The sequence below is a fragment of the Cucurbita moschata genome, unplaced genomic scaffold (genome assembly GCF_002738365.1).
Source record: "Cucurbita moschata cultivar Rifu unplaced genomic scaffold, Cmos_1.0 Cmo_Scf00026, whole genome shotgun sequence".
Taxonomy (NCBI): domain Eukaryota; kingdom Viridiplantae; phylum Streptophyta; class Magnoliopsida; order Cucurbitales; family Cucurbitaceae; genus Cucurbita; species Cucurbita moschata.
The window spans coordinates 1,514,921-1,529,415 of NW_019268542.1; positions in this window are offsets into that span (position 1 = coordinate 1,514,921).

Genomic DNA, 14,495 nt, shown 5'->3' on the forward strand with positions numbered 1-14,495 from the left:
AAAAAAAAAAAAAACTTTTGGCCTAGCCTAATAAGCCGAGGCCCAACTATAGTCTTGGCCCCGTAGCCTCTGCAGCCCGCGACCCAGACCATGACCCGAACCGGACTGTGACCCGTGCTTCGACTCGACGCTACCGCGCGACATGGCTCGCTCTGCTGCTACCACGTGTCACATAGCGGCGTAGGCGATCCCTCGGCTTGGCTTGGCGCAAACGGCTCGGCTCACCTGTTTTCAGCCCGGTTTCCACTGTTCCGACCCTCCCGGATCTATTTTCGGCCCCTATTAAGGTATCCGAGGCCGTTTTAGAGCCGTATTTCACATTTATTAAATTATAGGTAAATTAATTGTGAAATACTAACGGAAAGTGGTGAACAGTGTTATAGGAAACAAACCCCGGCGACTAGAAAGCAGCTCTCACGGAACGTGAGCTTACGTTTAGCTATTTAGGGAGTACTTCGGCCAAGGCCAACGAAGTAAGTGGCCTTACTATAGGATAGGCTAAATAAATTGTATGAGTTATGATGATGTGTGGGTTATGATGCTTGATGATATGTGCAGTATATACATATTTTGTTGAATGACGCTTGATATTTTTGACGCACGTTGTGGCATTATGATGAGCATGATGATTGCATGATTTTTTACCTTAATATGATGATGTTTTCCATATTGAGCATGCTAGATGATGATGAGTGCCATATTGCATCATGTCGTTAGATCGACATAAGACACAACCCTAAGAGCATGAAAATGATATTAATATAAATATCCACGAGTATGCGTTACCTAGAGTAACAAAGAGATGAGACTAGAGGGTTGTGTCAGAAGAGACATTACGATGGATTTAGAGGGACCTCATGCATATTGTATGTTCATAAGCATAGGGCTACTTCCCCTAGAGATGATGAGTGCGGACGCGCACCTTATGATGAGCGCGAATGCGCACAGGTGCGAAAGCACACAAATGAGGGTGTTCATGAGGCGCATGAAACTATGGGGTTCCGCTGACCTCCGGACGTCACTACAGATTAGCTTGACCAGAGGGTCCAGGGGGTGTGCGAGCGCCCTAGGGACTCACACTCGCACGTGTGAGTCGTGTGTAGGGAAGTACTACACATCCAATTTGTCCGAGACTAGAGACCACCCCTAAGATGATTAGAGATAGGTCCCTATTCATGATTGCATGTGTTTGCATTAGCATGACCCCTATAGTGGGGTCACTTACTGAGTATTTCTTCGGCCGTGTGCCATATTGTTTTTCAGGTAAAGGCAAGGCTCCCATGTACGATTGACGGTGGCATCGTGATCAGAGACTGTGGCGCGTGCATAGGATAGTTGCATATTTAAAATTCCTAGTCTTGGTTACGATAGGGCGTTTGCATTTCATTCATTTATATTAATGAATTTGTAATCGTTTTATTTTATCTTTTGAACTCCAGCACGATGTTTGAAACATGTAAATTTGGTATTGGTTTCCAATGTTTAAATGTATTCTGAAGTTTTAAATTTTTCCACTGATAAAGATGAGCATTCTTAGATTTTTATTCTGCATTAGGATGTGGCGACTCTAGATATGTGGAAATTTAGGGTCGTTACATCCTGTTTCACCATGTTGAATTTAAACAGGACGTCGAGTTCTTTCTCGAGTGACTCTGTAACTTAACTCAGCTTCTCTTATTTATTTATTTTTTTTCCTTATGATTCAAAATTTAAAAAATATACTTTTATTCACTTAAACATTTGAGTGTTACAACTTCATGTAGTATATATTATTTTGTTACAATCCTTCACACCTTCTCATTTATACTCGAAACCAATTTAGATCTCAACAATCCGTGCTTTCCAACTTCCTCCTATGATGTTGAAGACCGACAATTCTAAACTATATAAGGCATCGGTCGTGTCTTCGAAATGATCACTTAATAGCTAATCACGTTGACTTTTCTAAAATAATCATTCTTACTATGACCCTTCATTGTCCTTCCGTCTATACTTCCACTTCTACTCCAGTAGACAAAATGGTTGCCCCATTCTTGAAAATTCCTATCTCGATAATCTAACTCCTAACAAATTATGGTTTATTTAGAATGCCTTCTAGATTAAATACATTAAAAAAAAAAAAAAAAAAAAAAAAAACTTCCTTAAAAATATTATTTTGCCTTATATTTTTATAAATAACAAATATGTTTGGTTTATTCCATAAGTTTTTATTTCTTACAATATAGTTTTAAAATTTTAGGTTAATCGACTTAAAATTACTTTTTTGACAACCACTTTTATCATTTAATATCATTTAACTTTTCGTAGATTTTAACTATTACAATCGACTTAGTTTAAGTGCATAAATTATTTTCAAAAAACAAAAGTTAAAATACTCTACATATCCATGTCAATAATAAATCTTGAAACTCAACGATAATCTCGAAAAATAATATACAACAATAAGTCTGCTTAACCTCGCTCTCATTTGAATCACAAAGAAGCTAAACATACAAAAATGCTCTTATTCGAAACCTACTGGTAGAAATCTCAACAAATCTTATTTCTTATTCAACCTTATCAAGGTGATGTGTTCTATCTAGGTTGCATACATCCCTACTTATAAACACAATTGACGTTTCCTTAGTAGCACCCTCTAATATACCACGGACCCTAAATAGGTTAGTCGTATTCCTCTATACTTAGTAGACCCTCATTATTCAAGATAAATTCATAATCATATGTTGAAATCTAATGGTCCATACGTAGTACTAGCAAGCCCATATGATCATAATCGACTACATTGTTTCAAAGATAAAAAAAAATATATAGTAAGACAAAGGCTAAGGCTCGCTAAACAAGCCAATATTATTCTAGGTCATACTATAAAATCTAACAAATAAATTATGAGCATACAGGATAATTCAACCACGTGAACATGCTCTCCAAAAAATAAATTTTTTTTTTGAATAACATTCATATCAACATGATAGAGTCATTTATACTTTGCTAGGAGTCTCAACTTCAATCAGAACAATTAGATTCAAAATCAGAGTCGCAGAAGTCCTTAAACGTGGATACTAGCTAAATCAATCAACTTTTCATTTGACCGAGTTTAGTCTTAAATTCTTGGGCTAAATGAGTCATATGATAATCTTATAGTCATTTTTCTTCTAAGTCCTAGTTTATTCCTACAAGTATTTCTTCAAAAAATATTCAAATAGTTACTTAATTGCTCGGACGTGTTTCAGATATTTGACTACAATAAACAATCAAATATGGTATCTATGATAAACCGTAATAGAAGGCTAAATTATCATACTATGAACCTTCTAGGAAAGCAAATTTAGTATTCATACTAATTTTCAATATTTGTTTAATTAATTTAAATTTAGATCTTCTGCACAAAAGTGCACCAATTAGTTGGTTTGCCGGAGAGGTTAAGGTGAAGACTTAAGATCTTTTGCACATAAGTGCGCATGGATTTGAACCCCATAGCCAGCACTTCAACAAAACAAGTTGAAAAGGCGTGGTTTGGTATGTGGAGACCATTAAATATTTTTCTATATAATTGACTAGTGAGGAGGCTTAGACCTATGGATCTGATAGGGCTTGATTGACCGTGCCGTAAAATTGGCTAACTTTATGGTCCAACTAATACAACTAATACACATCTACATCCCACTTGGGATGTGCACAGATCTATGAATATTTAGGAAATTCAAAATCTCGACCTCATTTACCGACGACGACACTTATGAAAAGGGCACAAAATGTACCTTAGGTTGATGTGTGGTCGTCTGAGATCTCGTTAGCGGTATAACTCAGTTGTTTTGACGTTGGGTTGATCGTCTTGTATCTCGCTGAGAAAGTTCCGATCTCTCTCTCTCTCCCTCTCCCTATATTTCTTTCGTTTCTCTTCTCTGTAGGTATTTTGGATCGTGTGGCGATAGTTGAAGGTTGAGGGAAGCATCTGAGGCAATTTTGGGTGACGTCGGGTTGATCATCTTGTATCTCGCTGAGAAAGTTTGGATCTCTCTCTTTCTCTCCCTCTCCTTGTATTTCTTTCGTTTCTCTTCTCTTCTCTGTAGGTATTTTGGATCGTGTGGCGATAGTTGAAGGTTGAGGGAAGCGTCTGTGGTAATTTTGGCCTGTCGTGGAGGGTGTTTCTTCGACGGTCGTCAGAAAACTTTCCAGTGACTAAATTTTTTTTCTTTTTCAATTAATTGTTACACTATGAGCCAAGCAAATTATCTATGTCTAAAGAAAATTATCTATAGGTCCTAATCAACCTAGAACTGGGATATCAAATTGTAACCACCTGATTTTTTGTAATGACTTGATTTTCAATACCGTCTGCGTGGGTCACGAAAACTTCGACGGTCGCTGGAAAACTAGAGTTTTACGGCTACTAAATTTTTTTATTTTTTTAACTGATGGTTACACTATGAGTCAAGTCCCAAGGGACACACTAACTCTCTATCTAAAGAAAATTATCTATTGGACCTAATCAACTTAGAACTGAGATATCAAATTGTAATGACCCAATTCTTGATACCTCAATCATAAGTAGCTATATATACTCAAGGGAAAAAAATGACTGTAAAATTTTCTTTTGTAAAAGGACATACAAGAAATTTAAAATTTAAATAAGCATTCAAAATGGACATAAAAATAGTTAAAAAAACAGACATAAAAATAGTTCAAAGGCAATATATGCAAAGTCAAATCAAAACATAATAATAAAATGGCAAGAAGGAAGATGGCTAGATGAAGTTGCACGACTTTCCATGCTCCCACCCTCAACAGTGGTCTACACTCGATCTAACAAAAAAAGAAGAATAACATGGGATGAGTATACCTACTTATAGGTCTGGTCGAACTTAATCCTATGAACAAAAACTTAGGCTATGTGCTCAATACTATTTTTAACGATCACCCATGACTAAAAGGTTATACCAACTTGGTAAGTCACTATTCAACTACCCTCAGTATACTTCTTTGAAGGAGTACTCAATCCATCTGAGGTTCACAACTTAAGGTTTGTTTTTTCTTCTTTCTTGGCTCTAGTTTTCATGTATGGTTTCATGTATGTCTAGATCCTTCCTCAGTCTTGCGCAAGGGGCGCCTTAAGTCACTATGATACATGAGAAGGAACCTAAGGTAATCCTCGCCAGTATGCAAGAGATCCTTTCATTCTAATGGTGACCGTACTCCATACCTAAATTATCAATGTAAATATATTAATATTGACTCACATGCTCAAATCTAATACGAAAATGCATGAAATAATACACCAAAAATAAAGATTTTATAATAGATTTGAAATTAGTAACAAAAACTTAAAGACGTCTTATAATTAAAAAAAGAATTGAAATATGCGTATACATTTGTGTCAATTTTAAGAAAAATTAATTACGAAGCACCTGCATCAGAATGTGACTATACTTTAACAGTGGTAAGACGTTAACTATAAAAATGACATCCCTAAGAAATCATTAAAATACTTTTATTATTTTTCTCTCTTACATCTCATGGTACAACAATTTAAGGTGTCCTTGTGGTAGCCTTCGAAAATAATTTCTCCAATTTTAGATATAAACGGACAACTATGGCCTTGATTCATTTTAGTTAGCCACTCGAAAGCACTTTTAAATTGGGCAAATGGTCGAATAAATATAAGCAAAAGAAGATCCAAAGTGATGGTGTTACTATAACACGTGCGGAAGCAATTTGGATCTTAGGCACTCTAAGTACATCCATTATAGTAAATTAGTTAGCATATTCATAAGCATTAAAACTCAATGAGTTTGAATACTAACCTTCTGTAGTTCAAATTCCTTTTTCTTAACGAACCGGTTTCGAACCACCACTAGTGTCTTCCCTACTATTCTCCTGCCTTAGAACGGGATTGTGAAATCGGGTGAGTGATGAAACTTGATAGGAATTTAGTATATGTAAAGGGAGAGTTTTGAGAGATTTTGTCAAAGTTTTTGAAGAAGAATTTAGGTTGATGACTCTATTTATAGTCATATTTGCTTGTTCAAGTAAATTTGAGATTACCAAATTTTAACACTCAAAATTCCACTCAAATTTGTAGGATTATATTTGTTAAACCATACACTCAATATTCAACTAACTCCGAACATGGATTTTTTTGATTAAGTGAAGTAAACATTTTTACTTTTTTAAATTTTAATTCAACAATTAATTCAAATCAAAATAATATTAAATGATTAATTAAAAATTTTAATTAATATTTAACATTAAATAAAATGTCAATTCCAATCGGCACATATGAATTACTATTCATAATTAAAATATTTAAATCTTATTTAAATATCTCCATTTTTTTTTGTTTAATTCATAATTAAAACACAATTCTGTTAAATATATCGTATATATTTAGCATGTATTCCCTAATTTGAATTCGAAGACTTTGAACTCAGTCATAACAGTGTTCTAAGGTTTAGTGTGATATGAGCTAGCAGAGGGACCTAATTGACCTACTGATCATAGGCTCCAACGATTCGAGATTAACCGGCTAAACTCATTAACCTTGTTAAATAACATTCGTTAACTACTAGGACACTTCACTATAGCCTGATAGTTGCACTCCTCTCACTATAGATATATTTCTGTCCCTCCCCTCATTATAGATATATTTCTGTCCATTTGATATAGCCATGATTAGTAAGTCGATCCTTCAAAGGTTGCTCATAACTAGAGCTGGGTTAATTTACCGTCTTACCTCTAAAGTTACTTCTTGTTCCTTAAGTCCCACTGATCCTCTAATGAACAATTGGTTTGTGATCCAACCACCAAACCGAATCCCTCTCGAGCCAATGAGAGGGTGGGATCCCTTGTTCAAGACCTGGAGTCAGTACTTAAGGGAACAACCTCTCTACTATCCCTAAAAGCGGGTAGGAGCGAATTCTATCTTGCACCCTATGTCCCTAGCTATTCACCCAATCTTACCCTTGAAATGGGAGGCTTATTCGGGCCACTCTCACCCATACAAATCTAAGGATAATTCTAAATAAACAAGAGTTCATAGTTAGCTCAGGATTAAGGTCGAGTTACATAGGTCATCGAGTGAAAAAATAAATCTCAACAGTAAAAGACATTATAAAGTGAGTTATTTTCTTCATGGTCCGATCTTATACAATACTCATTGCAGGACGCCCCCACTCACATGTCTCCACATGTACAATTTAGTGATCACATTGTTTATATCATATACAAAATTGAGGCGCATCCATAGTGTCTCCAAGATAAGGTACTCAGCCTTATCCCTGTACCATCGATCATTTTGACCATATACTTGAACTTGATCCATTCTTATGTCTCTACATATAGTTTAAGTAATCATACTATAGCCAGAGTATTCTTAGTTTATTGGATTTAGATTAATGATCATAAAATTCAATTGTATTACAACCTCTTTTATATGGATTTGCAGGAGTTAATTTACAAAGTTCAGGATGTTTTGGGCTACATCCAGGATTAAGGTTGCCTTTCAAATGGTCGTAACCGATGTATTGTGTTGCATTTGTTATCTCAATCATGTCAATGCTAACAAAGAGAACCACAATTAAAATAATCATGGTTCCCTTCGACATGATGATTATCGATAACAAAAACTAATACAAAAATGAATTTTGGAATGACTTGATGGGAGATATATAGAGTTGATTTATATACACACAATTAGTTATTTTTAGTTTTTTATTTTTATTCCTTCAAAATCTAACCCAACAAAAACACGTTTAAATTGTATGGTTAAACAAACTTTTAGGTTCAACAAAATGACAACATTATTTTATTTCTTCAATATCAAAACAAGAACTTATTTCCATTTTTAGTAAATTCTTTTCTAAAAAAGAAACTGAAAATAAACAGAGTCTAAAGATACCATATTGACATTAAAATGAGATTGATGTGAATAATTTTTTGATATCCATGTAGAGATCTAGTGATACAATATTTTTTAAAACAATAAAATATAGTCAAGAAATACGAGAGCAATACATGATTCAAACCTATTTCAAATCTGATACTCATCTTCTGGATGCTTTGATACTGTCTGGCTCAAAGTCATGTAAGTTTACAAACAGTAGCATGTAGAAGTATAAAAATTCTAACTAACACTCTAAAAACGCTATCGTAGTCCTTCTACAATGTTTTTCATACCTCATGAGAGTCCATGTTATCAAAGTCTGGAACTTTTTATCACGCGGGTTTTGGGCCTCGGGTCACAGATGGGGCTGAACGAAATATAACGGATCCTTTATTCTTCGCCCGATTCCTTGCGCGATTCTCTAGCGACATTTCTCTCTCCTCTGTTTGTCATTTTCGATGCCGATTTTTGTCCTTTTTTTCCTCTCTATTTGCCTTCCTTCCTTCCTTTCGCGGAGTTTTGCGGCGTAAAAGTGCCAATAATCACATATCTACGAACGTTTAGGAAACCTAAAATCTCAACTTCGTTTACTAACGACGACGCATATGAAAAGGGCACAAAACATAAGTTTGTTGAAGTCGGATACTAGCTAAATCAATCAACTTTTCATCTTACTAAGTTTAGTCTTAAATTCTTGGGCTAAATTAGTCATATGATATTCTTATAGACATTTTTCTTGGAAGTCCTAGTTTATTCCAGTATTTCTTCAAAAAATATTCAAATAGTTACTTAATTGCTCGGAGACTTAAGAAATTGGTTACCTGTGAGAATATTTGTTAAAACCGATCGTACCTAAATCGTGGTGAAAGTTCTCTATTTATAATCATTTAAATAATGAAATAAACAAATAAATTAAAAAGGATACAATATATTTGCCTACAATAAAAGGCAAATATGATAAGCGGTAATAGGAGGCAAATATGATAAGCTGTATTAGGAGGCAAATATCTAGATATTTGACTACAATAAAGGATTAAATATGGTACCTATGATAAACCATAATAGAAGGCTAAATATCCTTAAAACCCTGCAAGCTGAGCGCCGAATTTGAATGAACGTGAAACTTAGATCCAAAAAATTCAAAGAGAGATCGAGAAAAACTTTTTGTGAAGATGTTAGTAACATGGTTTGGAGAAGACGTCTGGTTGGGCAGCATAGTATTTTTTTTTTGTCATCGAAAACGGCAGAGGGTTCAACAAGGTTTAACGGGCTGCAAGGATGTTAACTTGACAGAATATGATTAACCCACCAAGTAGGAGAGAAAAACCCAAAGGAAGAAGGAGAAGAGAGAGGGGGTCGTTGGAAGGGTCTTGGTCAATTGAACGAATGAAAGAAAGATAGCCTTGCAGCTAGTACACATTCCTTGACGAACGAATATAATACATGGAGTCTTTCGTTCTTTGAGAGCACGTGATTCGATTCTAATTTAGAGTAGGATTCCTGATTCCACTCCGAAAGAGATGTGACTTCCCATCCTGCTGGGCTTTATCCGTTCGCTGAGCACAACAGAATACAGAGGAATGTCAATCATTGAAAATTTGAATGAAAGAAAGATAGCCTTGCAGCAGCCGGAGACATTTGACTACAACGAAAAATGAAAGACCAAAGGGCGTAAAGCCAAGTCTCGACTAAGACCTCGGATGGGATATTCTGAGGTTTAGTGATGGGATATTTTTTTCCAGGAGTACAAGTTGTTGATCTACCTGACTCCGCTGATCCTTGAGGGGTGGTTGGGCAAAGCCTAATGATCCGAACCCTTTCTTGAGGAATCTGGAGAAGAAGCTTTTGCGGAATATAACTAACTCTTAAGAAGGCAGTGGCAATCTCTTTTTTTAATAAATAGCTGCAGGGCTCGCCGACTGACCTTTCTTTCTTTATCGGTCCTTCTATCCTATCGAGTATGAAGAAAATGGGTACACCCCAACTTAAACCAGGCTTTCCACTAAATAGAAAAAGAAGTCATACAGAAGAACTAATGGATCGAACTCATCCTTGGTTGAAAGATATCGGCCTTAGCATTGCGAAACGAATGTTCTATTTTGAGTTGAAGCTTTTGAGTTGAAGCACCTTATTAATTCAACTAACTGTCCTTTCAAGCAAGAGTTGGTTTAGATCAATGAATGAGAAGGAAGAGAGTGAATAGGGCACGGGAAATTCAGTCATCCAGATTCGGAGCGAGAAGCAGGCATTCAGGCTGTGAGGCAATGAAATTGTTAGCTTTCATTCATTCAATCAGCTTGGTTCTTGGCTTTGCCATTTCCTCTCTCAAGCACTACTTGAAATGAAAGTGCAAGATCAAATACTGATTTAAAACCTCGCTGTCGCCGAGTCAATTCTTATCGCCAAATCCGCAGCAAGCTCATGCTTGAGTCATGGGACATTCCTTTCTTCAGTTGAAGCAAGTCATTTTGCTTTCTTTCCTTCTCTGTCAGCGGCTAACTAGAAAAGTACGCATTCAGCTGTGGTGGACTAGGACGACTCTTTTCATTGGTTTGGCATTGAGTAAGCGCGGCACTTAGAAAAGAGAATCCCGGAAGACGAAGATTTCATTCTCATAATCTGATTTTATTCTCTCTTTAGAAAGAGTGACCTGGCTTCGATTCAAAAGCTGTAGCTTGTTCGGAAAAGAAAAGAAAGAGGTTGTAGCCCACCCAATACTTGCTTACTGAGAGACCTTGTTCAAAGGATAAAAGGAAGAAGAGGTTGATCACCTCTTTAAAAGGAGATTCACTAGTAGACTCAGACTGATACAAGGAAGAGTTGTACTTAGACTCTAACTCGGTTTCAGACTCGGACTCTGGTTCTGACTCTAGATGCATGGGTCTGGACTCTTCCGCGAGGTACCAATTCTGGAGTGGAAGACCGAATCAACCCTATTGGCTCAATTTCCCATCTTCAAAGACAAACATTATCAAAGAGAGATGCATCCATGTTCTCTTCCCAATCCTTTTTCATCAGCTGGATCAGCTCACAGTCTTCTAGCTTGAGGCTGGTATCGAAGAAGATTTCAACCTCCAGCATTCATTCTCTTTTAAGTAGTAGGGGCAGGCTCTTTCGGTGTATTATATACAAAGAAAAAAAGAGAGGGGTAGAGCCAAGGCACTTGAGTTTGCCTACGCGTTCTAGTGGCTATCCAAGTTGGTTTCTTCATCAAACTTGTTGATTTGACATCCATGAAACTCTAGATTCAATCTTCATGAATTATAAGCCAATGCCAATGTATACAGAGTTTGAAGAGGAAAACTTATTTACCATTCGAATTTCAAAATATTTGAAGTTTTCTTCTCTTATTCACGACCATTTCAAAATAAAGATTTTTGTAATAGATTTGAAATTAATAACAGAAACTTAAAGTTATATAGTATGTACTAATAACAAAAAAAAAAAAAAATTGAAGTTACACTAGATGAGTTTGTAAAGAAATTTACCTTACGAATGTCATGACTTGAAATATACTATAAATTATATGGAATTAATATTAATATTCTTAAGAATTATGAACTTAATATTAATTTTCTTTAAAATAACATCTCTCTGAATAAAAATTTGAATAAAACAATAATTTAGTTTATTACACAATTCAGTTTAAACTAGGTTCTCCGTTACGATCCATTGCTGGGCTATTCGATGCATTATCGTCTACAACAACTTTTTCATCATTATCGCCGGAATCACCTCCTCTACAACGTTCAATTGTATTACAACCTCTTCCATATGGATTTGCAGGAGTTAATTTACAAAGTTCAAGATGTTTTGGGCTACATCCAGAATTAAGGTTGCCTTTCAAAGGGTCGTAACCGATGTATTGTGTTGCATTTGTTATCTCAATGATGTCAATGCTAATAAAGAGAACCACAATTAAAATAATCATGGTTCCCTTCAACATGATGATTATCGATAACAAAAACTAATACAAAAATAAATTTTGGAATGACTTGATTGGAGATATGGGAGATGTATTTATATATGCACAATTAGTTATTTTTAGTTTTTTATTTTTATCCCCTCAAAATCTAACCCAACAAATTTTTCCATTCAACTAAATAACAACCTTATTTTATTTCTTCAATATCGAACACAAGAACTTATTTCCATTTTTAGTAAATTCTTTTCTAAAAAAGAAACTCAAAATAAATGCGATCATTATCAAGAGTCTAAAGATTCCTTATTGACGTTAAAATGAGATTGATGTGAATAATTTTTTGATATCTATGTAGAGATCCAGTGATACAATATTTTTTTAAACAGTAAAATATAGTAAAAAAATTATAAGAGCCAATACATGACTCAAACCTATTTCAAATCCGATACTCATATTCTTGATTCTTTGATACTGTCTCGCTGCTAAAAGTCATGTAAGTTTAGAAACAATTGCACGAACGAGTATAAAAATTCTAATTAACACTCCAAAAAATATTAGATACAATATCTTACTAAAAACGCTATCGTAGTCATTCTACAATGTTTTTCATACATCGTAACAGTCCATGTTATTAAAAGTCTAGAACTTTTTATCACGCGGGTTTTGGACGACCCATATATGACGGATCATTTATTCTTCGCCTGATTACTTGCGCCATTCTCTTGCGACATTTCTCTCTCTTCTATATGTCATTTTCTATATATATTTTTAAGTCGAAAAAAACAGCATTTGTAACTTTTTTATTGGTTTAAGTGATACAACCGACTTACTTTAAGAGAATAAATTATTTTAAAAAAACAAAAGTTAAAATAATCTTAACATGTTACGATTTAGAAAATTTGTATATAAAACAAAAATGATCATTCTATGAACCATCTAGGAAAGCAAATTTAGTATTCATACTCATTTTCAATATTTATTTAATTAATTTAAATTTAGTTTAGTTAAATTTAATTTTGATGAAGAAAATTAGCTGGTTTGTTTGAAAAGTTTAAGGGAAGACTTAAGATTTTCTGCACAGAGGAGGCGTGTTTTGGTATGTGGAGACTGTCTAATATTTTTTCAATTTCCACGATATATAATTTCTTTCAAACAACATCTAACTATTTTTTTATTTTTTTTATATTTTATTTTAGTATATTTTTAGTTTTTAATTTATAAAAAGTATTGATAAAGAGCTAAAGAAAAGTCAATGGCCCACATCTAGTGTAGTGGTATCATAGTACCCTCCCGAAGGTATTAATCGAGGCTTTATGACATAAATCCCAACATCATAGACTCCCCCACGGTACTAATCATGGTTCGATTTTGTGAATGTGCATTTTCTTAAGCTTTCTTGTAGATCAATTGTCTAATTTCTTAGATGCAATCAAGAGATAATAGTAGTGAAGAGGCTTAGACTTATGGGCCTTATAGGGCTAGATTGACCAAGCCATAGAATTGGCTAACTTTGTGGTCTAACTAAAACACACAATACTTCCCACCTGGAAGTGCAATGTAGTGTAGTGGTATCATAGTACCCTCCTACGGTACTGACCGAGGTTCTATTCCACAGATGTTCATTTTTCAAGCTTACTTCCCACTGACTACTTTATGAGTACTGACTGGGGTTCGATCTTGTAGGTCAATCTTCTAATAGTAGTGAAGTGATAGGGCTAGATTAACCATGCCAAACTTACTTTATGGTCCAACTAAAACATACATTACTTCTGATGTGCGCATCTAGTGTGTAGTGGGTACCCTCCAATGGTACTGACCGGGGTTCGATTCCCCAGGTGTGCATTTTTCAAGCTTACTTGTAGGTCAATCGTCTAATGACTTAAGATGAAATAAAGAGATTAGAAATAAGTGGCTAAGTTAAGCCTCCTATAATAGTAGTGAAAAGGCTTAGGGCTAGATCAACAAAGCAAAGCATTGGCTAACTTTATGGTCGTGCACATTTTGTTGTTGTGAATGTATAAAAAGGAAATCATATTTAGTTTTAAATATACTTTAAGATTACCTGTTCAACCGAGCTCAATCTAAACTTCTACTCACAAATTTAAGTAACCTTGTATCGAACTATTACTGTGTAATTTATTACTAAAACTAAAAAATATACCTACAAAATGTTTGTTCTACTAGTAATACATTTGATTAATTGTTTGACTAAAACAATGCCACCATTATCCAAACCAAAGAATTTGATTCAAAGCTATCTCCTAGCAAAGGAATGTGAAATTAGTCTTTGTTGTAAAATTCGGCTATATCAATATGAATAGCGTTCAACCACAACTATAAATATCGAACTTCAACTATTCATGAACAAAGTTTGGTGAAATTATCAATCAAAGGTGTTCCTAAATGAGGTGTGAAGAACTGTTTCTTCAAATCTAGTTCCAATTAAAAATGTCAATGAAGAAGAATTGCAAAAAGTCGGAAGGTTTGCAATGAAAGTGTATAACAAGAATGGTGAACGTCTCATTAACTTGCGTGTGGTGAATGGTTTGTCTTATACGATCAATGGAGGTAGAATAAGAATTTTTATTATTGTGATAGAAGCTATAAATGACGATTATATTCCTTGGTCATATAATGCAAAGGTAGAGTACTATGTGTTTAACCCTATGATGCCCCAACTCTTATCATTTTCTA